Raw genomic sequence first — 26,266 nt, 5'->3', positions numbered from 1 at the left:
TGCTGAGCTGGTGGGCAGCCACATCTGAGTTTCCATCAGTGTGGCCCACACTGTTCACTCAGTCCTGGTGATTCTGAGACCCTGCCCCATCTAATTTGCAGCCCCACCCAAGCTGTTTATAGTTGCTTTTCCATATGAATGACCTGTCCTGGCTCAGGCTTCAGACTTTGCCAAAATCTCTTCAACAGCAACTACAGTTAGCATGCCCCACACCTATCAATAAAAGGCTCAAGGATGGCCTCGGTGAGGACGGGACGGCCCCAGTGAGGTTGAGACGGCCCTGGGGAGGTCGGGACAGCCCCGGTGAGGTCGGGACGGCCCCAGTGAGGTTGAAACGGCCCCGGTGAGGTAGGGACAGCCCTGATGAGGTCGGGACAGCCCCAGTGAGGTTGGGACAGCCCCGGTGAGGCTGAAACGGCCCCGGTGAGGTCAAAACGGCCCTGGTGAGGTTGGGACGGCCCTGGTGAAGTGGGGATGGGCCCAGTGAGGTTGAAATGGATAATAAAGACCAATATAAACTGATGAACAAAAATAGATGCAGAGGCAGAGCAGCATTGAACAGACTGTCAAACTACAGTGGGAAGCTTGGGGAGGGTTTGGGGGGCGGGTTAAGAGATCAACCGAAGGACATATATGCATGCATATAAGAATAACCAATGGACACAAAACACTGGGGGGCAGGGGAGGTCGGGGGAAAGTTAAGGGGGGGAAAAAGGAGACATATGTAATACTCTGTAATACTTTAAGAAATAAAAATTATTAATAAAAATAAAAAAATAAAAGGCTCAAGACCCAGCATTATTACCACCCTGCCTTGCTTCACAGCTAGGCCTCATTTGAGCACTTCCTAGCCCAATACAAGTAGCAGCCATCTGCAGATCTCTCTGTAGTTCCTGCTGGGTGGCCCTAGGCAGTGACTGACTTTGTACATCCTGGGAGGCCCCAGAACAGTGACACAGTGGACAGCTTCAGACCATACCAGATTACAACTCTACACATCCACAAGGGAAAGACTCAGCACCAAAGCCCCACTGAAGCAATTCCTGCTCCATAGGGTGTCTCCTGCATAGCAGATCTTCTATTGTAGATGCAGCTGGTCCTCACAGCCAATTGGCTGGAGGCCAATTCCTCCCAGTGATGCCAGTCAAGGCTCAACTACAACAAGACTGTGCACACAGTTCACATCAGGGCTCACCGAGAGTGCCCAACTCAGGTGATTGGGGAGGCTGAGCCACTGGGCCCTACAGGACACCTATTACACAAAGCCACTTTACCAATTACAGTAGACATAACAGCTCTACCTAATACATGGAAACAAACACAGGGAAGCAGCCAAAAAACAGAGACAAAGAAACATGTCACAAATGAAAGAAATGGAAGCAAGCAAGCTACTGGATACCAGAGTTCAAAACAATGGTTATAAGGTTACTCAAGGATCTTCTTGAGACCTCCAAGGAACTTAGTGAGACTTTCAAGGATCTTAGTGAGAATGTCAAAGACATAAAACACACACACACACACAAAACCCAAAACAAAACAAAACAAAAAAACACCAGTCAGAAATTAAGCATACACTAACTGAAATAAAGAATAATTTACAGGGATTCAACAGTAGAGTAGAGGATTCTGAGAATCAAATCAACTATTGGAATATGAGGAAGCAAAAAACATCCAATCAGAAGAGCAAAAAGAAAAAAGAATTATAAAATATGAAGATAGTGTAAGGAAACTATGGGACAACTTCAAGCATACCAACATTCGCATTATGGGGGTGCCAGAAGGAGGAGAGAGAGAGAGAGCAAGATATTGAAAACCTATTTGAAGAAATAATGACAGAAAACTTCCCCTGCCTGATGAAAGAAATAGACTTACAAGTCCAGGAAGCGCAGAGTCTCACACAAGAGGAACCCAAAGAGGCCCACATCATAATTAAAATGCCAAGGGTTAAAGACAAAGAAAATCTTAAAAGCAGCAAGAGAAAAGCAGTTAATTATCTACAACAGAGCACCCATATAACTGTCAGCTGATTTCTCAACAGAAACTGCAGGCCAGAAGGGAATGGCAAGAAATATTCAAAGTGATGAATAGCAAGTCCCTATAGCCAAGATTACTCTACCCAGCAAAGCTCTCATTTAGAATTGAGGGTCAGATAAAGAGCTTCACAGACAAGAAAAAGCTAAAGGTGTTCACCACCACCAAACCAGTACTACATGAAATGCTGAAGGGTATTCTTTAAGAAGAGGATGGAGGAGAAGAAGGGGAAGAGATAAAAATATGAACAATAAAATGGCAACAAATACATATCTATCAACAATTGAACCTTAAAATAGAAATAAACGAACAAGAAATCTAATGAACAAACTGAACAAGAAATTTAATGAATAAAATAGAATTAGAGGCATGGAACAGACAGACAAATCTCAGAGGGAAGGGGGTTGGGGGATCAGGAAGAGATTAACCAAAGATCTTATATGCATTACCTATGGACACAGACAATAGGCTGATAAAGGCCTGGGGCTGGGCAGGAACTGGGTTGAGGGGGTGTGGGAAAGAGGGACATCTGTAATACTCTCAACAATAAAGATTTTTAAAAAAGATTTTATATCTCTTAACATTTAATATCTTCTAGATTCAGTTCAGTCACTTTCTAAATAGAAAATTTTAAGCATTCACTTTACCGCTTCAAAAATCATTTTATGTAATGTACCATTTTATTGATAAAGCAAGTTTACCTTAGCATTTACAGATTAAACTTTTTCTTTCAACTATTTATGAGTAACTCTAAATGTCTGGAACACGAAATTTGAGGTAAGCTATGCATGTGCTTGGATTGAGTACTGTTGGACTGGTAAGCAGGGGACTGGTGTACAGGAACATGTCTCTTAGCTGAATGAGCTGCCTTAGGGATCTGCAAACTTTTCCTATAAAAAGCCAGGTAGTAAGCTTTGCAGGCCATATGATCTGCCTTAACAACTCTACTCTGCTGCTGTAGTGCAAAAACTGCTGTAGACAATACATTTGAATGAGTGGAGTGGTGTTCCAATGAAACTTTATTTTTGGACACTGGAAAAAAAAGTACCTTAAGTGTCATGCCAAGGGATTTGGATTTATTCTGCATTGAGTTAGCTGTTGAATGTTTTTGATGTAAAGAATAACATGACCCAATCCATGTTACTTAGGTCTTGGTCTGTTTTAAGTATAAGGTCTTAGATTTCAAGGTGGAGAAGGTGGTGGTCCTGGTTCTTAGAGTATAAGTTTTGTTAAGCATCTCATGTTTGAGCACTTGATTCCTTAGTTACATTTACTAGAGCAACTACAAAAGTGTCCCTTTAAACTAAGTTTCCCTGTCCCCCAAAGATGAAGGTTTTCTTAAGCATATAATACATACAGACTTCTTTCTAGTGGGTTGCTTGCTACTGTGAATCCTTTGAGGATAAAATTCATCACAGGGGTGGCTTCTGAATATACAATGGAAACCAAACAACATTTTTTTAAAAATATGTTTTTACTAGAGGCTGGGTGCACGAAACACGTGCACGGGCGGCGGGGTAGGGGTGGGGGTGGGGGGATGTCCCTCAGCCCGGCCTGCATCCTCTCGCAATCTGGGACCCCTCGGGGGATGTTGGGCCTAAACTGTCAGTCGGACATCTCTCTCACAATCAGGGACATTACATGCACCAGTGACCCTACTTTTCATACAGGTGAAAGGCATCTTGCTGTTGTATGGGCAGCTACATTTTTTTGCCCTGATTATAAAAAGTAGTACATAACATGATCCTTCTGAGGTTATAGTACCATTTTACCCATCTTATGGGTGGAAAAACTGAAGCAGAGAGAAGTAATTGGCTTTGTCACACAGTTATAAGTGTCAGAATCAGGGCTGACCACAAAATGTGCAAGCCAGACTCCTTGCATGTCATTGCTGCATATCCTGTTTTTTCATTGTTAGAGTAACCTTGACAGGTTTTAATTTTTAAATCTAAGAGACTGTTCCTAGGTAGGGTTCCTAGGCCTGGCTGGTGATCAGGGCCATCTGTGGGGCAACTGGTGGGCAGGGCGATTGGGGCGCCCCGGTGGCCAGCCCCACCCCCCTGATCACTGCCGCCGGTCACCTCCCTCTCGGGGGATAGGGGCCAGATGCTCAACACAAGAGCTGCCCCAGACCAGGGCAGCTCCTGCGTTGAGCATCTGCCCCCTGGTGGTCTGTGCATGTCATAGTGACTGGTCGTTCTGCCTGTCATTTTGCAGTTTGGTCGATTTGCACATTAGGGTTTTATTATATAGGATTGCTTTCAGAGAGGAAGGGAGAGGGTGAGAGATACAACCATCAATGATGTGAGATAATCATGGATCGGCTGCCTCCTGCATGACCCCTACCGGCGTGGAGCCCATAACCTGGGCATGTGCCCTGACTGGGAATCAAACTGTGACCTTCTGGTTCATAGGTTGACGCTCAACCACTGAGCCATGCTGGCCAGGCCCAAACAACGTTTTGAACCTGATAGAAAAATAGTAAATATTCATTGTAGGAAATAGGCAAAATACAGAAAAATATAAAGAAGGAAATGAAAATCATTCATAACCCTACCATTTGGAGAAAATCACTTATTCCCATTTTAGTATTTCCTTTTAATATTTTATGTACCTATTAATATTTCTGTTTTATATAATGCAGATCATACATTAACTACAAATTTGTATTCTGCTTTTTTTCCATTTACCATTGTTTTTATTATATAAATTCACATATATTTATAATGTTGCTGAAACTCTTTATACATATTTCTAATGCCTATGTAATAGTCTATCATATAGGATTTTTAAAGTGCTTTCAGTTTTTCATTTTAAAGAGTAATACTTTTATACAAATTATATGTAACAAATAAGTCCTCTGTAAATTCACCATTTATCCTAACCCTACTCCAGAGGTAACCATTATTTATTAATAGTTTTAAGTAAATTATTAGTTATTATGCATAAATGTGCATGAAAATTATGCATACATTTTTGTCAGTATTTTTATTATTATGTAAGTCTGCAAGTGGATTACTGGGTCAAATAATGTGAATTAATTTTTTTCTCTGATTATATATCATGGTACAGTTTAGAAAACAGGTTTTAAGGGAGAAAATAAAAATACCCCATAATCCCACAACTCAGAAATAAACATTATTTGGTATATTTCCTTACAACTACATACACACATTCACACTCACAAGTATGCAGGTGTGTTTATTATACACATATTGGTATATGTACTTTAAAAAAGAAATTGGGTTCATACCATACTAAAGCTTTATATACTGCTTTTTAAATTAATTTCTTGAGTATTTCCCCATGTTATTAAAATTATTTAAATACTAGAGACGTGGTGCACAACATTTGTGCACTGGGCCAGGGGTGGGGGGGTCTCTCAGCCCGGTCTGTGCCCTCTTGCAGTCGGGACCCCTTAGGGAATGTCCACCTGCCGGCTTAGGCCCAATTCCCAGCGCATGTCAGAGTGACTGGTTGTTCTGCCATTTGGTTGATTTGCATATTAGAGTTTTATTATATAGGATATTTTAAAATATATTTTTATTGATTTCATAGAGGAAGGGAGATGGAGAGAGAGCTAGAAACATCAATGATGAGAGAGAATCATTGATCGGCTGCCTCCCACACACTCGCAGTGGGGACCAGCCCGTAACCAGGCATGTGCCCTGACTGGGAATCAACCTCCTGGTTCCCACTTGTAAAATTTTTGGTAAAATATACATAACATAATTTGCCATCTTAAGCATTGTTAAGTGTTGGATTCACAAATTCATAATTAAGTGTACAATTCAGTGGCATTAAGTATATTCATAGTGTCATGCAATTATCACCACTATCCATTTCCAGGACATTTTCATCACCCCAAACAAAAACTTTGTATCCAATAAACAATAATTCCCATTCCTCCCTCCCTCAGTCCCTGGTACCCTCTAATTCTACTTTCTGTCTCTATGGATTTGCCCATTCTGGGCACCTCACAAGTGAAGTCAAACAATTTTGTCCTTTCGTGTCTGGCTTATTTCACTTAGCAGAGTGTTTGAATATGAACATTTTAAAAAGATTCTCGGTATGTATTGCCAAATTTCTTTTCAGAGCACCACTTAAAGAATGTCTGTTTACTTGTATGAGAAAATACACTTTTTTCTTTGGTTATTTATCATTCAGATTACTGGACTAAGTTAACTTTCCTGGAGAGTATGATAGCTTCTTTGGCATTATTACATAAAATCAAAATTTGGGAGAGTACGGAAGGAGAAAGGAGTGGTGTGTGTGTGCTGATATGAAGCCATACTTACTAAAATTACCTTTGGAAATGAAAGGGAACAGAGATGTTACTCTCAATTCCCTATTCATAAAATGGGGATGATGGCAACTTCTCCCTCTGCCCTACAGTAACTTAATGGCCCTAAAATTCTCATTAGAAATTACTTATTTTTTGTGGCCAGGATCTTCAGAAAGGTAGGATCGAGAGGGGAGAATTGGCTTTCCTTTCCCACAAATGTCAGTGCCTTAGCTCTTAACAGTTGGCTAGATATGCTGGAAATGTTCAGCTATTTCCTAGTGAAGCTTCTCTCTACAAGCAAAAGGGAACCCAGCAGGCATGGCTCAGTGGTTGAGCATTGACCTATGAACCAGGAGGTCACGATTTGATTTCTAGTCAGGGCACATGCCCAGGTTGTGGGCTGGATTCCCAGTGTGGGACATGGAAGATGCAGCCAATCAATGATTCTCTCTCATTATTGATGTTTCTGACTCTCTCTTCCTCTCCCTCCTCTCTGAAATAAAAATATATTTTAAAAAAATAAAAAGGAAGGAAAGACACCTGTGTTGTGTGTATATGTGGGGATGGGTGTTTAGCAGCAGGCATAGTGGGGCTTGCTTTAAGTTCATACTATCGTAGAATGTGAGTGGGAACTATATTGCTCATCAAAGTTACTGAAGGACATTAGGACCCTTAGTTTCTCATTGGTTGAAATTATGAATAGCTCATAGGAAAGTCTCTAGTGTTGTGTCCCAACCCAGAATTAGGGGGATGTCTTTTGATTTTATTTGAGAGTTTTGGGCTTTTTTTCTTCAATATTACGTATCAGACCTATACAGCATATAAATTTATTTAAAAATCCACCATACTGTTTGACATAGCCACACTCAAGTCAATTGGACAACAATTAATCTCTAAACTTTTCTCTAGGTGTTAAATTTGAGTTAGTGTTTTACTTAGACTCAGTAAATATTTTAGGTTTTGCAGGCCATATAGTCACAACTACTCACCTCTGCCATTGATGAACAAAAGTAGCTATAGACAATATGTAAATGAATGTGTGCGGCTGTGTTCCAATAAGAGTTCATTCACAAAAATAGGGGGAAGCTGGCCCAAAGGCCATAGTTGTTGACCCCAGGGTAATACATTAGCTAGTCAGAAGGCCTAGCTTTCATGGGAAGTGATTAAACTTAGCTTTGACTTATGCTGCTTATAAGCTGTCACCTTTGCATCTCTGAGTCCTCATGTTTAAAATCAAACTGGCAATACTTCTCATAAAAAATAAGAATGACCAATTACAACATATGAATAGATATTTAACTTTTCTGGAAATCAGGAAAATGTAAATTAAAACAATAATTTATTATTTTCTATCCTTTATATTGATAAAATAAAAATAACGTGTTGTTGGAAGGGTGTAGAAACAGCAATTTTTATGCTCTGTTGGTGGGGCTAAAATTGGTACACCTTTTGGTAATTTGGGAGTACCTATCGATATTTAACGTGTATGGACTTCATCAATTCCAATTATTGGTACATATCCTAGAGAAATTAGTTTGTATGTAAAAGAAGCTGTGTACCAGTATTAATTTTTGTTTTGTTTTTTGATAATCCTCACCTGAGGATATTCTCTCCATTGATTTTTTTTAGAGATAATGGAAAGGAGGGAGAGAGACAGAGAGAAACATCGATATGAAAGAGACACATTGATTGATTGACTTTTGCATACACCCAACTAGAGCTGGGGATCAAGCCTACAACTGAAATACATGCCCTTGACCAGAATCCAACCCGGGACCCTTTAGTCTGTGGGCTGATGCTCTAGCTACTGAGCCAGACCAGCTATGGCTGTTACCAGTATTAATGATAACATTCTTTGTCATGACAGAACACTATGAACAACCTAAATGTTCAGACATAGCAAAATGGGAAAATAAGGTTTTGGCATAGTCTTACTATGGCATTTTTTTCTTGAGCTTTTACAAGTATGAAGAGTCCATTATATACTAAGATGAAACAAGTCAAAGAAATTTTTAAGTGAAAAAGGCAACTTGCAGAACAAATTATACAGTATAATTGCAGATATATAAACCAAACACATGCATTCTTTTGTCTCTCTAATTATATACACATGTGCATATATATGTGTGTATACATGATTAGGAAAAGTGTAAAAAGTTACACAACAAATTTATAACAGTGGTTACCGTTGAGGAGGGGGTGCCATTGGGGAATGTTGGTTAAGGTTTGGTGAATAAGGAGTTTTACATTTTATTCTATATAATTCTGCATTATATTATTTCATAGCAATAACATATTCTTTCTCCTTCCTACTTGTTTGGGAATCTGGTGGGCCTATCTGCACTTGTCAGGGTCAGGAGTGTGACAAAGTAGGATTAATTCCGTAAGCCAGCTTTGCCCACATCAGATGAGTTGGAGCAGCTGCTGAGACCAGAACAAGGAGCACAACGTGTATGAGAGTGGGTGGGCCGGCAGTGTGTGCAGATGGCTGGAAGAGACAGCCAAGACAGGCCAACTCTAATTTGCCAACAGTAGCTATCACATGTCCTGTCTTAACATTCTCCAAATTGCTTTGCTCTTCATTATCACACTGGGTCCCAAGAATTCTGTGAGCAAGTGAGGCAGGGATGATAATAGGAAAAGAAGCAATCAAGACATGGGACAACAAAGAAAGTATGTGTGTAGAAATAGTTTTCCCCCCCTTTTATTTAAAAATAAACATGTACAAGGATATTCATTACAGCATCGTTTGAAATGGTAGTTATGTCCATCAATAGGAAAATATATGAACACATTATGGTATGTTCTTTTTTGTTGTTGTTAATCCTTACCCAAGGATATTTTTTCCTTTGATTTTTAAAGCTAGTTGAAGGGATGGGGAGAGACAGAGAAAAGAAAATCGATGTGAGAGAGACACATCACTTGGTTGTGCCCCGACTGGGGCCTGGTATCGAGGAGCCTGTAACCGAGGTACGGAATCGAGCCCGTGACCCTTCAGTCTGAGGGCTGATGCTCTAAGCACAGAGAAAAACCAGCTAGAGGTGCATATTCTTTATATGGACTATTCTTATACAGTTTTGTTTTGTTTTTAAATTCTTCATTGTTTAAAGTATTACATATGTCTCCTTTTTCCCCCATTGACCTCTCCCTGGCCATTCCACCCCCCAGCACATGCCCTCACCCCCCTACTGTCTGTGTCCATGGGTTATGCTTATACAGCTTTGTATTTTATTTTTTCATATGTAAAGAATTCATGGGAAGTTTACTTTAAAATTATCTATAAAGCACTCAATAGGCATATAGTATTATATCAGTAAACCAGAAAAATCTCTAATTCTCATGCTTCCATTACTACCCTTCAGACCACCATTGATATGTCTATAAGACAATTTATCATGAAAAAAAATTATTGATGGCCAACAGTGTGGCTAATAATAATAACATTAAAACAGTAGGAAAGGTGACTGTACATCCCAGTGTGCTTGTGACTGTCATGACTTCTGTCAATTCACTCAGGATTTCATCTGGATTTTGACTCATTCACTCTCACAAGTATTCCAGTTTGGATAATAAATTACATGATTACTTTAGTAATATGATTTTTGTTTGTTTTTGTGTTTGAATGATAGTATTTTTGAGTCCATCCTGATTTCCCTTGGACAGGTCTAATTTCAGTGATTCTTGTGGGTCTATGATAATTTGAATGGTTGCTTCAAATAAGTAATTCGTTGCTATAAATTCTACCCTGTTTTATAAAATACTGTATTATTTTTAAGCATTTGTTAATTAGCTAAATTGACTATTTTTTTTAAGAAGCAAAGTAAAATTCATTAGAATATAGCAAGGATCAGTATGTTAAGATTTACCTGGCAACAGCTTTTCTGGACATAATTGTATCTGGTAGCAACTACAGTTGAAATTTCAAACACAGTTCATGTATTATGTAGCTTTTTAAAAATATGAGTTGGAATAGCAAGAAAGCCCACTACATGGGAGAACATATTGGCCAATTATACATTCGATAAGGGGTTAATTTCCAAAATATATAGGGAACTCATACAACTTTAACAAAAGAAAGACAAACAATCCAATTAAAAAATGGGCAAAGGACCTAAATAGATACTTCTTCAAAGTGGATATACAGCCAGAGACACATGAAAAAATGCTCAATGTCACTTATCCAAGAGATACAAATCGAAACCAACAATGAGATACCACCTCACACCTGTCAGAATGGCTTATCAACAAATCAACAAACAAAAAGCATTGGTGAGGTTATGGAGAAAAGGGAACCCTTGTACACTGCTGGTGGAAAAGCAGACTGGTGCAGCCATTATGGAAAACAGTATGGAGTTTCCTCAGAAAATTAAAAATGGAACTTCCATTTGACTCAGTGATTTTACTTCTAGGAATATATCCTAGGAAATCTAAAACACGCATCAGAAAGAATATATGCACCACTGTGTTCATAGCGCAATTTACAATAGCTAAGGCTTGGAAACAGTCTAAGTGCCCATCAGCAGATGAGTGAGTAAAAAAAACTGTGGTACATTTACACAATGGAATACTAAGAGGCAATAAAGAAGAAAGAACTCTTATCATTTCAACAGCATGGGTGGACCTGGAAAGTATTATGCTAAGTGAAATAAACCATTCAGAGAAAGATAAACATCACATGATCTCACTCACATGTGGAATCTAATGAACCAAATAAAATGATGAACAAAAATAGACCCAGAGACATAGAAGCATGACCAGACTGTTGAACCTCAGAGGGAAGGCAGGGGAAGGTGGGTGGGAAGAGATCAACCAATGAACTTGTATGCATATATGCATAACCTGTGGATACAAACAATGAGATGTTGAGGGGGGACCGGATCAGGCTAGAAGAGGTTAATGGGGGAAAAGGAGAACCTATGTAATACTTTCAACAATAAAGATTAAAAGAAATAAAAGTATGAGTTGGAATTTTAATTATTGAAACTTGGAGAGATGTTCGTGATAAATTATTAAGTGAGAAAAACAAGCTGCAGAGCAATGTTAGTGTAAACTTAGTTTTTTAAATATAGAAGACAATAAAGACCCTCTAAATATATAAAAGAATTTTGTGTTTATGTTTTTTGGGACATAGGAAAATCTGTTAATATTTCTTGTCTTGTGGAAGAACTTGGAGGAAGATGGAGGAGTGCTGAGAGATTACTAATTTTGTTTAATATCTAACCATTGTATTGCTTCATTGAGTTTAGAGAACAAGGAAAATAAACTTGTATGAGCAAGAAATGTAGTTTTCTAAGCATATTTTAATCTTAATTGATTTTTAAAAGCTGCTTTTAATTTTTTTCAGTAAGTTAATGAAGTAAGGAATTGTAAAATTCAAAATAGCGTTAACATGTACATTTTCCCTTGGGTTTAGGAGAGGAATTGGGTTAGTGCAGTGGTTGGCAAACCGCGGCTCGCGAGCCACATGCGGCTCTTTGGCCCCTTGAGTGTGGCTCTTCCACAGAATACCACGTGCAGGTGCGCACATACAGTGAGATTGAAACTTCGTGGCCCATGTGCAGAAGTCGTTTTTGGAAAGGAGATAGAGTAGACGACACAAGTATACAAGATGAGTGTGGATGGGAGAGTTGGAAGGGGTCAACCTCAGCGAATGTACTTCAATCAGATTGAGGACGTTTTTAGCAAAGGCCAGCTTAGGAGTACCCCAATTAAGTTAATAACAATGTACCTACCTATACAGTTTAAGTTTAAAAAATTTGGCTCTCAAAAGAAATTTTAATCGTTGTGCTGTTGATATTTGGCTCTGTTGACTGAGTTTGCCGACCACTGGCTAGAGCCACAAATTTAGGGGGCGGGGGTGAATCCAGAACTTACCGCCAAGAGCTTCCAACACTAAACCTAGTATGTTTTCTTTTAATATATTTTTATTTATTAATTATTTTTTTAATCCTCACCCGATGATATTTTTCCATTGATTTTTAGAGAGCGTGGAAGAGAGAGGGAAAGACAGAAATATCGATGTGAGAGAAACGCAACAATTGGTTGCTTCCTGCACATGCCCAACCAAGGCCCAGGCCGGGGAGCAGCCTACAACCAAGGTAGGTGCCCTTGACTGGAATCGAACCTGGGACCCTTTGGTCCACAGGCCAATGCTCTATCCACTGAGCCAAATCCGCTAGGGCTGTTTTTATTTTTTATTGCGTTCATAGAGGGAAGGAGAGAGAGAAATATCAATGATAGAATCATTGATTAGCTGCCTCCTGCATGCCCCCTACTGGGGATAGAGCCTGCAACCTGGGCATATGCCTTGACTGGGAATCGAACCGTGACCTCCTGGTTCATAGGTGGATGCTCAACCACTGAGCTACACCTGGCCAGGCTAAATCTAGTATGTTTTCTACCACTAGCAAAGCTCTCCAAGAGTTACATATCTTTACATTAAATTGTTCCCCCTTTGGTTTCTTTTACTTTTGTCATCATCAGTTGTGTGTTTGTGAGCAAACATTGTAGTAGATATGTTACTTGTAGGGACAGAGTCATTTACTCCTGTGACAATGAACAGGGTGAACTGATTCTCAGGTGTTTTGTAGAAAGACCTTGAGGGGGAATTGAATAGGGCCTCTTGGGTGTTATAATGAATCCTCTCTGGGTTTTTATTTGCCCTCTGCTTTTCTCCCCAGGAAGCTGCAGGCTTACAAACACTGCCTCATTATTCAGTCACTACCCTCTGGAGAGGGAGACTGAGGCTTCAGGTTAGGGTTCTGAAACAGCAGTCCTTCCATCCAGCCAATGGCTTTTCTTCCAGCTTTCTTTCTCCATGGCTTCCCACCTTTGAGATCTGATCAACATCCCTTCTAGTAGAAGATTTTGTCCCTTCTTGCTATTTCAGAGGAATTTTGGTCCTTCAGTGTTGGTAAAGCTCTTGCATTTTCAGGAAAGAATTCTCTGGTTACTTTTTTTTTTTTTTTTTTTAAATATATTTTATTGATTTTTTACAGAGAGGAAGGGAGAGAGAGAGAGAGTTAGAAACATCGATGAGAGAGAAACATCGATCAGCTGCCTCCTGCACATCTCCCACCGGGGATGTGCCCGCAACCCAGGTACATGCCCTTGACCGGAATCGAACCTGGGACCTTTCAGTCTGCAGGCCGACGCTCTATCCACTGAGCCAAACCGGTTTCGGCTACTTTTAAAATTAGAACTGCTTGGTTGTTTTGATTAAAAAGTTGATTTTTATGAGGAGATAAAGGTACAGTTGTTCTTTGGGCCACTGAAAATGTGCTTGCTTTGTTATTCATTCAATCAATGGTTGTTTTATTAAGAGCAGTAGAGAATAATATAGACCAGATAGATAGCTCACTACTTATGTGAGACTAAGTCACTTAACTCCTGATCCTCAGATTTCCTAATCTTTAAAACAGAAATAAAACCTACCTTTTAGATTGTCCTGAGGATTAGATGAGATGACCATGTAAGAGGGTGGACTCGGGACAGACCCAATTGGGCTCAAATTTTGTATCCAACAGTTACTAGTGTGTGACTTTAGGCAAGTTATTTAATCTTTTTAATTCTCAGGTTTTTTTTTCTGTTAATTAGCAATAATCATAGTGTTTGGATTATTGTATCATTGGGTTATTGTGAGGATGAAATAAAATAAAGCACAGAAGTGTTCAGCATAGTGCCTGGTAAATACTAAGTGCTCATTAAATGTAGGCTATTAATTACAGCAATAACAGCAACAACAATAATGATAGACTTTATTATGCTAGGACATCAAGTGGCAGAGGAAAGACTTCAAGACATTGCATAAGGCAATGAATTCAAAAGAGGGTTTTTCCTGCTATCTTTCCAGGAGAGGTCCTCAAGTGACTGAAAGAGAGCTCTCTGATTGGGCCCTAACCTACAGCTTCCTGCAGCAAAAGCTTCCCTCCAGGCTAGTAAGCTGCGTAATAGGTTCAGAGGACTTGAAAGGACAGTATGAAGACCAGTTTGGCAGGAGGGTTTTGCTGAGGGCATAAATGACTCTAAGAAGGTAAAACTGAGGCCAAGTCATGGAGGGCTTGAATGCCAGGCAAATTATTTGTATTAGAATCACCTCATTCCTGGGCCATCTCAAGGGAATTGCTCTCAGTCTTTCATTTAAAATTTTAAAAATGGTGATATATATCAAAAACTATAACACAGCCCTGACTGGTTTGGCTCAGTGGAGAGAGCCTGTGAACTGAAGGGTCCCAGGTTCGATTCTGGTCAAGGGCATGTACCTTGGTTGTGGGTACATCCCCAATAGGGGGTGTGCAGGAGGCAGCTGATTGATGTTTCTCTGTCATCGATGTTTCTAACTCTCCACCCCTCTCCCTTCCTCTCTGTAAAAAAAAGTCAGTAAAATATATTTAAAAACAAACAAACAAACAAAACTATAACACATTTTAAACACGAATAATAAACACCCATGCACCTATGGCCCAGCTCAGGAGATGTAATATTCCCACACCCTTTGAAACACCCTGTGCACCACACACCCATCACCAACCCCTTCCAACCTCTATCTGAACACTATTTGGAATTTTTAGTCATTCATCATTTTCCTTTCCTTCCTTCCTCCCTACCCTTCTTCGCTCTTTCTCTCCCTCTCCTTCTCTTCTTTTTCATCCCCCTTCGTTCCCACCTCCACTTTTAAAAAAATGATTTTACCACTCCTATCCCAGTCTTCCAGTCTTGGGAGACAGTGAGCAGGATGTGGAATCAGGCAGGAGCCTGGCTGGGCTGGGAAGAGGAGGGGTGGGGAAGTTCTTTGCTTCTGCCACAGGAGGGGAGTGGTTGACTGCACTGTGGTAGGGGAGAAAGAGGCACATTCTTAGTGGCTCAAACCCCTTACTAGCTGTGTGACCTTAGGCCAGGCTCCTTGAGTTGTTCTGAAGAGAAGGCCCAGAAACATGGCAATTGTGGTGGAGAGGTTCCAGAGGAGAGGTCAGCCCCTCTGAGGCTGCACAGCTAGAAGTTGCTGCCTTGTGTTTAGAGCCAAAGAAGAGTAGAGGGAAAGACCTCTTGTATTCTTTTGAGACACAGTATCAATTCTTTTATGTGCTGGGGAGCTGCAGGGCTAACTCTATGCCAGATGAGGCCAGGAAGAGTTTAGCAGGTCTGCCTCTTTGTTTTCATGTAATACAGTTTCTGAAATGTTGATTGTGCCAGTCATTACATTATATTTACCACTTTGTTTTTCTATAAAACTTTGGTTTTGCTTTTCTGTAAAAGCTTTTGCCTTTGCTTTGCCTTTGTGGTGCTTCTTTGAATAATAACTTTCCTTTCCCCAATAGCGACTGCAAGTGATACTGTGGGAGTGAGCTACAGGGTCTGGGAGAAGAAACAGGGCCATGTGAGGTCTCTGCAGCAGTGGGCCTTGTTCTGACCCCCTCCATAGTACCTCCACTATTCACCAGCCATTCTCTGGTGGAAACCTGCCATCCAAATGTAGTTTAGTGTTGGGGCTGGCCAGCAGCCCCTGAATGATGGATGAACAGATTACTCTGACAATTTCACTGTGAAGGAGAGGGCTAAGGGATAGCCCGGCTGAAGGAGCCAGGCAGCCTTGATTGCTTGCTTTGTTAGGCTTTTTAAAAATATATATATTTTTATTGATTTCAGAGAGTAAGGGAGAGGGAGAGAGAGATAGAAACATCAATGATGAGAACGAATCATTGATTGATTGCCTCCTGCACGCCCCCTACTGGGGATGGAGCCCGCAACCCGGGCATGTGCCCTTGACCAGAATTGAACCCAGGACCCTTCAGTCCACAGGCCAACACTCTATACACTGAGCCAAACCGGCTAGAGCTTGTTAGGCTTTTATTGGAATTTTTATCTTTAAAGATACAATCAATAGGGGGAGTAACCTTGGAGGACACATGTGTTTACATTGTCCTCTAGGCAAGGGCATCCAGGAATTAGGAATAAGGATTCCAGTAAACACCCGGGGGTCTGCACATACACAGACTTGTTTGGAAAGGCCAAGGAATAATTAGGGGCACCACCTTCGACACTCCCCTCAGTCTCCCCTAAGTCGGAATTCCGATAAACAGGACAGGTGGCCTTCCACACACTTCCCTTTTATCAGAATGTCCTTCTTACAAACTTTCCAACCAAGTCTTGTGTGCTCCCCAGCAGTTTAGTAGAGGATTCAAGGAGCCCAAGTGTGCTAGGTACTATGGGGGGTCATAGAGAGAGAGATGGAACTACTTATGCCCTTGTGGAATTTACACTAGATGTGAAGACAAGACTTCATGCATATACAGTCAAGGGAGTACAAGTGCCAAATGCATAATGTAGACACATTTTTCTGGTTACCAATATAATACATGGTTATTAAAAATAAATTTAGACTGGCCAGTGTGCCTCAGTGGTTGAACATTGACCTATTATCCAGGAGGTCATGGTTCGATTCCTGGTCAGGGCACATGCCTGGGTTTTGGGCTTGATCCCCAGCCAGGGGCGTGCAAGAGGCAGCGGATTAACGATTCTCATCATTCATGTTTATATCTCTTCCTCTCCCTTCTTCTCCCTGAACTCAGTAAAAACATATTTTTTAAAAAATAAATTCAGATTTAAAAGAAACATAGTATAGGAAGTCCCCCAAGATATAACTCTTCCCCAAGATAGTCATTGTTATCTGTTAAATATTTGAGGCCCTAGTCCGTTTTCTCAGTGGTTAGAGTATGGCTTGTGGACCAAAGGTCCTGGGTTCAATTCCCAGTCAAGGGCACATACCTCAGTTGCAGGCTTGATCCCCAGTGGGAGGCAACTTATTAATGGTCTTTTTCAAATAGATGTTCTCTCTCGCTCTCTCTGTCCTCTACTTCCCTCCCTCCCATCCATTCACTCTAAATTTAAATGGAAAAATATCCTTGGGTGAGGATCAAAAAAAAAAATATATATATATACACACACACACACACACACACACACACACACACACACAATAGTAGCCCAGTGCATGAAGTTCATGTACATTAAAAGGGAATTAATTAAAGGAAATATTTTAATATTACTATTTGCCCTTTCTCTATAATACAAGTGTCAGAAATGAAAGAAAATTAGTAAAATGTATATGAAAATCTTCCTCCTGTCAGAGTCTGGGGTGTGCCGCGGGACCCAGAGTCAAGTTCCTGCCCACCTGCGTGTGCCTTGAAATCGCGAGAGACCCAGACCTGGCTGGCCCCACCCCCATTGGGTGAGATCCAGACCCTGCTGGCCCCACCCCCATCAAGCTCTGTCAGGTGGAGGGCACAGCCTCAGGTCCCCTGGCCCAGTGCCAGGCGGGGGGCGCAGCCTCTCAGGTCTCCCAGCGCACCCTCAGGTCTCCTGGCCTGGCACCGGGGTGGGGGTGTGTGTGGCCTGAGGTCCCCCATCAAGCACTGCTGGGTGGGGGGGCGCAGCCTGAGGTCCCCTATCAAGCCCCACCAGGCAGGGGTGCGCAGCCTCAGGTCCCCCGGCCCGACACCACACAGCCTCAGGTCCCTGCTGATCGCTCGTTAAGGCTTGTTATGGGAACCCCGCCTCCACTGTGGGCACAGCCATCTTGTGTTATGGGAACTCCGCCCCTGCTGTGGGCACAGCCATCTTTTGACGGCGTGATGGTGTGAGGGTTAATTTGCATATTATCACCTTATTATATAGGATTTGAGGAATTGATATTTGAGCTGGACCTTAAAGTAAAATCCAGAGAGGCAGACTAATGGAAGGGAAGTAAGCATCCTGAGGATCCAATCTCCTGCACTAGCTTCCTCCACAAATGGTGAGCCAAATTCTGCTTGGACACCTTGGTGACAAGGGACCAAAATGCCAAAATAGGAAATTAACCTTCGTTAAGCACCTCCTTGTGCCTGATGTGCTAGCCAATGTTAAGCACGGATAGATGCTATAGATGAATTTTTCCTTATTACAACCTTAAAAAATAGGTATCTTTATCCATATTTTACAAACAGATACTGAGGCTCAGAGGTTACTTGCCAGTGTCACATAGTATGCATTTAGTAATCATTAGCTGCTATTTATTATACCTGTTTTCTCTCTTGTAACATGATCTATATAGTCTCACCACTTAATTTAATTCTATATATGTATACATTTTTTATTGAATTCAGTGAGGGAGAGGGAGAGAGACATAGAGACATCAATGATGAGAGAGAATCACCGATTGGCTGCCTCCTGTACACCCCCCATTTGGGATGGATCCTACAACCCATGCATGTGCCCTGACCGGGAATTGAACTGTGACTTCCTGGTTCATAGGTCAATGCTCAACCACTGAGCCACGCCAGCTGGGCAATTCTATATATGGCCTTTCTGTCCTCCCAGCCATTCCTTACTGTTTGTTTGTTTGTTTATCATTGGCAGTAGTATTGCAGATGTCTCCTATTTTCTTCCTTTTGCCTTCCTTCACCCAATTGCCACCCCACCCCAGGCCTTCCCCATACTGTTGTCTGTGTCCATGGGTTATGCATATATGGATATATGTTCTTTAGTTAATCTCTTTCTGTCCCCTTCCTACTGAAATCTGTTATTTTTTTCCATGCATCCATACCTCTGGATCTATTTTGTTGTTAATTCTCACGCAAGGACATTTTTCCCATTTATTTTTGGAAAGAATGGAAGGGAGAGAGACAGAGAGAGAAACATCCATGTGAAAGAGACACATCAATTGGTTGCCTCCTGCAAGTTCCCCACTGGGGCCGGGGATCAAGCCTGCAACTTGATCAGAATCGAACCCAGTACCCTTCAGTCCATGGGCTGACACTCTATCCACTGAGCCAAATCGGCTAGGGCCCTCTGGACCTATTTTGTTAATTAGTTTATTTTGTTCATTAGATTTCACATATAAGTCAGATCATGTGATATTTGTCTTTCTCTAACTGGCCTATTTTGCTTAGCATAATACTTTCCAGGTCCATCCATGCTGTCTCAAAGGGTAAGAGCTCCTTCTTTTTGATAGCTGCATAGTATTCCATTGTGTAGATGTACCACAGCTTTTTTATCCACTCGTCTACTGATGGGCACTTGGGCTGTTTACAGATCTTAGCTATTGTAAATAATGTTGCTATGAACATAGGGGTGCATATATTCTTTGTGATTGGTGTTTCGGGATTCTTAAAATATACTCCCAGAAGTGGGATCTCTGGGAGTCAAATGGCAGTTCCATTTTTAATTTTTTGAGGAACCTCTATACTGTTTTCCAAGGTGGCTATATCAGTCCGCATTCCCATCCGCAGTGTACTAGGGTTCCCTTTTCTTTACATTCTCACTAGCACTTATTGTTTGTTGATTTATTGATGGTAGCCATTCTGGCAGGTCTGAGATGATACTTCATTTTAGTTTTCATTTGCATCTCTCTGATGATTAGTGATGTTGAACATTTTTTCATATGTCTATTGGCCATCTGTATGTCCTCTTTGGAGAAGTGTCTATTCAGGTCCTTTGCCCATTTTTTAATTGGATTGTTTTTCTTCCTGGTGTTGAATTGTATGAGTTCTTTTTATATTTTGGAAGTTAAACCCTTATCAAATATATTATCCATGAATATGTTTTCCCATGCAGTAGGTTCCCTTTTTATTTTCTTAATGGTTTATTTTGCTGTGCAGAAGCTATTTATTTATTTATTTATTAAATATATATATTTTATTGATTTCAGAGAGAAAGGGAGAGGGAGAGAGAGTTTGAAACATCGATGATGAGAATCATTGATAGGCTGCCTCTTGCACATCCCCTACTGGGGATCGAGCCCGCAACCCGGGCATGTGCCCTTGACCAGAATTGAACGCGGGACCCTTTGGTCTGCAGGCTGATGCTCTCTCCATTGAGCCAAACTGGCTAGGGCTGTGCAGGAGCTTTTTAGTCTGATGTAGTCCCATTTCTTATTTTTTTCCTTTGTTTCCTTTGCCCTAGGCCAGGGGTGGGCAACCCCTGGCAGGTGTGCCAAACATGGCACGCCAGTAACTTTTGCTGGCACGCGAAACCCTCTCTTATAATCTTCCATTTACAATTTTTTTCTTAATATCGACTTTTTTATTTTTTAGATAAATTCAGTGTGGGTGCATCTTAGATAAATAAATAATTTTACCTAACAAGTTATCTTAAAGCCCATAGACATGGATTGACGAGAGAGGGGAAGAGCAATTTCAATAGTGTCGAAAACGAACTATTGAGACTTGGAATGCCATTCCAGAAAATTTTTTCTGTTTGAAAAACTTTGCAACAGCGTTACTCTCCATGTTTTCATCCACATACGCTTGTGAATCTTTGTTCTCAGTGATGGATTTTGTTAAGTCTCGTAATAGGAGTAGCCTGATGGATGAAAGTAGTAGCTCGTGCATATCTCTGAAGGTCATGAAATATAAACCTGATGTAAAATCTCTGTCATCAGTGATGCAGCAGCAAAAGTCCCACTGATAATATCAAACGGAGTCATAAAGTTTTCTGTCGGACTATCAGTGTACAGGTATACATTAAAAAATACATGTATTTTTCATCATCATATACTGTGTTTTTGTCGCTTGAATGAATTTTATTATTTCTTCAAGGTTCTTCACATACGTACACCTTAAGAGATAGCAGGTAGGAGTAACATGTTCTCAAAAAATTAGGGTTGGCACTCAGAAGAATTTTGAGTCAGAGATTTTGCTGATTTTGGCACGCACTCACAAAAAGGTTGCCCACCCCTGCCCTAGGCAAATATATTAGTGAAAATACAGCTACATGAGATGTCTAAGATTTTACTGCCTATTTTTTCTTCTTGGGTTTTTATGGTTTTGTGACTTACATTTAAGCTTTTAAAATCCATTTTGACTTTATTCTTGTGTATTGTGTAAGTTGCTGGTCTAATTTCATTTTTTTGCATGTAGCTGTCCAATTTCCTCAACACTATTTATTTATTTATTATTGATTTCAGAGAGGGAAGGGAGAGGGGGAGAGAGATAGAAACATCAATGATGAAAGAGAATCATTGATTGGCTGCCTCCTGCATGCCCCCTACTGGGGATTTATCCTGCAACCAGGGCATGTGCCCTTGATTGGAATTGAACCCAGGACCCTTCAGTTCACAGGCCGACGCTCTATCCATTGAGTCAAACCCACTATAGCCTAACACCATTTATTTTTTTTTCTTTATTTTTTTTAAAAATTAAATCTTTATTGTTCTGATTACATTTGTTCCTCTTTTTTTCCCATAACTCCCCTTCTCCCAGTTCCCACCCCACCCTCCGCCGTCACTCCCCACCCACTGTCCTCATCCATAGGTGCACGATTTTTGTCCATTCTCTTCCCGCATCTCCCATTCCCCTTTCCCCCCCCCGCAAGAATAGTCAGTCCATTCCCCTTCTATGTCCCTGATTCATTGTAATCACCAGTTCATTCTGTACATCAGATTATTTATTCACTTGATTCTTAGATTCACTTGTTGATAGATGCATGTTTGTTGTTCACAATTTGTATCTTTACCTTTTTCTTCTTCCTCTTCTTAAAGGAAACCTTTCAGCATTTCGTATAATACTGGTTTAGTAACACCATTTATTTTTATTTTATTTTAAAATATATTTTTATTGATTTCAGAGAGAAAGGGGGAGAGAGAGATAGAAACATCAGTGATGAGAGAGAATCATTGATTGGCTGCCTCCTGCGCACCCCACACACTGGGGATCGAGCCCACAACGCAGGCATGTGCTCTTGACCAGAATCGAACCTGGGACCCTTCAGTTCACAGGCCGACGACACTCTATCCACTGAGCCAAACCAGCCAGGTCCCTAACACCATTTATTGAAGAGATTATCTTTCACCCCACTGTATGCTCTTACCTCCATCTCTCACACTTCTCTCTTTATTACAATTTCTCCCTCTACTTCCAGTCATTCCCTTCTCTTCAGCCTATCTCCAGAATGTCCCTTATTCCCCTTCTTTCCATTCTCTCTTACCTTACTCTCCTCCATGTCCTCATTGTCTCCTGTCTGATGTGGCAGCCTTTTGACCCACTTTCCTGCTGCTAGTCTCATTTATTTACATATACCAGAATAATTTCTTAACGTACAGTTCTCATCATATCATATCTCTGTGTTAAAAACAACAAACTAAGCATACGAATCTTTGATTTTTTTGGCCTAAAGTTTAAGATTCTCCAACTCACCCTTCAGATCTGTTCCCTTACTACTTACACACCTCCTCTCTGCTTTCCTTCCACACGCCTCTCTCCATTCCCATCTGGAGAATCCTACCTATGTGTTTTAAGATCTAGATTAAAATATTGTAACCTGTCAAACAATGGGTCCGTGCTGCCTGTCACTACTCGAGCCAATTAAGCAGAGTCAGGGTTGAGTCATTATGATCATTTATTCCAATATTGCCGGCAATATGGGAGAGCAGCAGGTCATCCACAAAAATCTGCTTTGCAGCCCACCATAAGCCAGCTGCTTATATAGATATAAGTACAAAGGAAAGTAGGCAAAAGGGCAGTTTACAGATACCCAAAAAGTGCTGGGGATCTTCAAAGGGTTTAGTGATATGCAAAGCCTAGAGTCTTCAGGTGAGCTCCCAGGTCCTGAGTGCAGCTGCCAGCCTGGTTAGAATGTGCCTTCTTCTTTTTTCTTTTTAAAAAATATATTTCTTTATTCATTTCAGAGAGGAAGGGAGAAGGAGAGAGAGATAGAAACTTCAATGATGAGAGAGAATCATTGACCGGCTGCCTCCTGCACACCCCTACTGGGGATCGAGCCCGAAACCCAGGCATGTGCCCTTGGTTGGAATCGAACCTGGAACCTTTCAGTCCACAGGCCGACGCTCTATCCACTGAGCCAAGCCGGCTAGGGCAGAATGTGCCTTCTTTAATCAGAACAAAACAGTCACGGTTAACAGAGCATGATTAATATTTCTTACAATACTAGCTGGTTTCCCAACATCCTATTTCTGCCCCCTTTCAATATCACTTTGTTTTCTTAGTCCTTCCCTACTCTAAACTGGTTAGATTTTTTAAATCTTTTTGTGGGATTTAGAATATACTGTCTTTAAATATAATTTTTGAATCATATTTCTTATCTCCTGTGGGATTATAACCTATCTCAGTGTAGATGCCAGGCTTAATTCATCTTTATATACTTCCTACAGTACCTTGCACATAGTATGTACTTAATATATGGTGCAAATGAAAGGAAGAGGAGGGAGTCCCTGATAACTGGTGGGTTTCTCTCTTAGTCTTGGTGAGGGTCATTGTTCAATGGGTGGAAATGCTGTGGTGTTTTTTTTAAAAAGTCAGACTTCTTTTTTGACCATGTAGGAGAGGCAGAGCCTATAGGTTCTGCCGATGAGTCCCAGTGCCTGTATCTGTTAAGGGGCTCCAGCCAGTGCTTGCCTTACTAGGTCCCGTGCTTTGGCCCCTCAGCCCCTCCCCACAAATGCTCAGCGGAACAGGGGATTAGGTTCTGGCAGTGCAGCTGGGATTTTGGCGGCCATTCCAGTCGACAACAGCACGCAGCCACCCAGACAGGACAGCGCAGGCCTGCGCTCCAGGCCCACAATTTGCCTGGGCTTCTTGTTTGGGTGGCCGAGGAGGAGGGGGAGGAGTGCGGCATCCTGGCCTTGCCACGCAGAAGGTATGGGCTGGAGAGAGTCCCTTCAGGAATGGCTTGGGGGGTGGCCATTGTCCCAGGTCAGGCGGTGCCCACAGAAGGAGGCAGGCGCTTTGTGTGTGAGCACGGCATGTGTGTGCTTAAAGACATGGCCCGCCCAGGAGCCAGCAGGAAGCTGCTCCCATTTAAAAGGGCCTGCGTCTGGCTTGCTCTCCAAAGCCTCTGTTCGCGGGTCTTCTTCCCTGCCCTTCCGTTGCTGGCCAGAGAGATGGACAGGCTGTCATTGCAGTCTTAAGAGAGTGAAGGGGGAGTGTCTGGGCAATATCAGGTTTGTCAGGCAGGCCACTATGAGTGTGTTTTGTGTGTTTATGCCACAGTTTGCCTCGGCTCTTGCCACTGTTGCAACTCAGTGTTGTTGTCTGCTAGCTGATGCCTCCCCATGCATCCTATTCTCCTGTTTGTGCGCCAAACTAGGAGGGAGGGGCTCCCCTCCTCTCCAGTGCAACCCTCCTCCTTGCCCCAGCTGCTATCCTTCCCCCCTTGCTGAGAGTCCCCTGCTTCTCCGAGGCTCCCAGATCAGGGCTCCCATATCGCGGAAGCTTGCTGTGCCTTTAAAGAAAGCAGACTCCTGGCTGTGACGCACTTCTGGCTGTCAGCCAGGAAGATCGCTCCTGCCAGGCTGACTGAGAAGAAAACCAACAACTTTTCTTTTGTGTGTGGGGTTACTTTCCACTAGCCCCCCCTTCCTCCTCTCCTTTCAAGATTTAAATGCTAATGGCGGATTAAAACCTGTAAATACGTTTGGCTTTAGGAATCTGGTAAGGCCCTCCTGCACTGAGACTTTCTCTCCTCACTCTTTCTCGGGTTTTTTGTTCAAACATGGACGTGGGGGTGGTGCGGTAGAGTCCCCCCTCCCCCTCACCTCTCTTTACTGCGCCATCCTTAAAGGGGAGGGGGGAGAGGGAGAGCAAGTAAACACTCAGAAACAGGCACTGGGAGCAGAGCTTGCCAACATCCGGGAGTTGGCGCCTTTCAGAGCAAAGGGTTGCTTTCTTTCCCCCTGGCGTAGATGTTAGCGCGTTTTTGTTCAGAGTGGGGGAAAGCGTGTGTGCCTGCATGCTGAGCTGTAGAGACAGCTCAGGAGAGCTTCTCCATTCCCAAGTGAGGCCTGGGTGTGTATACAGTGGTGGGGAATGAAAAAGGTTCATTTTTCAGCTGGTAGGGACTAGGGTGTATGAATATAGCTGTGGGGGCAGGTGCTGATGAACTGCTGGAGTGGGTGCGGATGTGTGCGGGCGTACGTGTTTGTGTGTGTGTGTGTGTGTGTGTATGTGTGTGTATGTGTGTGTATGTGTGTGCACGCTAGGCCTGGTTTGATTGCAGCCCCTTTGCCCACATTCTTCTGATCTGGACCCTACAGAGCTTGGGGGGAAAGGCAGGTATCAGTAAGCCACTTTTCAAGAAACCAGGGGAATCTTGGTTTCCCTTGCAATCTCTCCCTAGGTCCTTGCCAGGGCCTTGGAGCTCTGGGCCAAATTCTAGGCTACTCAGAAAGGGTAGTCTGTGTGAAGAGGGGCAGGCCTGAGCCTAGAGCATACACCCAGCAAGCTGGTTTGGCCCAACCTCAGGCGTGCAGAGAAGCCCTTTGGACCTGGATGAGACAGCCTACTCAGGACTCCCCAGAAGTTGAAAAGGATTGTGTTTATTCCATCCTTGGCTTCTCTTGAGGCTGCTGGTCCTTGGGCCTTTTACCGCCTCCAAGCCAGGATACACACCAGTAGATAATTCCTATTCATGAGTTAGCCTCTGATCACATAGTTTGGCCTTTGCTGGTCCTCTCTGGGGTAAACTACAAGGTGTGAAGTGTGGGTGCCTGATTGCCTCTGCCTCCTGACTTATGGCTTCCACAGTCGGAGGAGTCCCAAGACCAGGTGTTCACTCTTTAGTTGGTGGGAGAATCTTTTTTAGAAAGCTGTACAGAACATGGAATTCTTATGGCTGCAGGCAGGCAGGCTGTCAGTGTAAATGGTGGTAAACTTTGCCATTGAGCATGGGCACACAAACAGATAGTCATTTCCCTTGTGAGCTGTGAGCCTGTGGGCCTTTGGAACCTTGGGGTAGAACCAGGGTGGGACTTGGAGAAGGACCCTTTGAGATGGGAGTTTGTGTGGGCTTTGGGCCTTGAAATTCTGGGATTGGGAGCTGGCCCCTAAGAGAATGAGGGTTCAGTGGAGGCATGAGCTGAGAGGTCAGTACAGTTTTGCAGTTTTCTGGGACCAAAGGTCACTTTGGTGTTATCTTGAGGCAGGGCTGGTGTTCAGGCCAGGCAGTTAGTGGCTAAAAGGC

General features: G+C 42.2%; 1 protein-coding gene across 6 annotated transcripts in view; it reads left to right on the top strand.

Moving 5' to 3' along the window:
- NUMA1 (nuclear mitotic apparatus protein 1) overlaps window positions 1-26,266 on the top strand; it is an 89,391-nt gene that overhangs the window by 21,587 nt on the left and 41,538 nt on the right. For 2 of the 6 annotated variants that reach the window (XM_070425526.1, XM_070425521.1), the window contains exon 1: window positions 24,577-24,738. The exons of 1 other annotated variant lie outside the window; for it this stretch is intronic. The gene's annotated coding sequence lies outside the window, so the exon portion shown is untranslated. Of the gene's footprint in view, window positions 1-12,298; window positions 12,415-24,188; window positions 24,249-24,576; window positions 24,739-26,266 lie in introns of those variants that run through there. 3 more of the 6 variants (XM_070425523.1, XM_070425524.1, XM_070425525.1) reach the window with 3 other exon arrangements.

The sequence above is a fragment of the Myotis yumanensis genome, unplaced genomic scaffold (assembly GCF_028538775.1).
Source record: "Myotis yumanensis isolate MYYU_CA2020_CCGP unplaced genomic scaffold, mMyoYum1.0.hap1 SCAF_10, whole genome shotgun sequence".
NCBI lineage: Eukaryota > Metazoa > Chordata > Mammalia > Chiroptera > Vespertilionidae > Myotis > Myotis yumanensis.
This window is presented reverse-complemented; position numbering and strand designations above follow the sequence as displayed.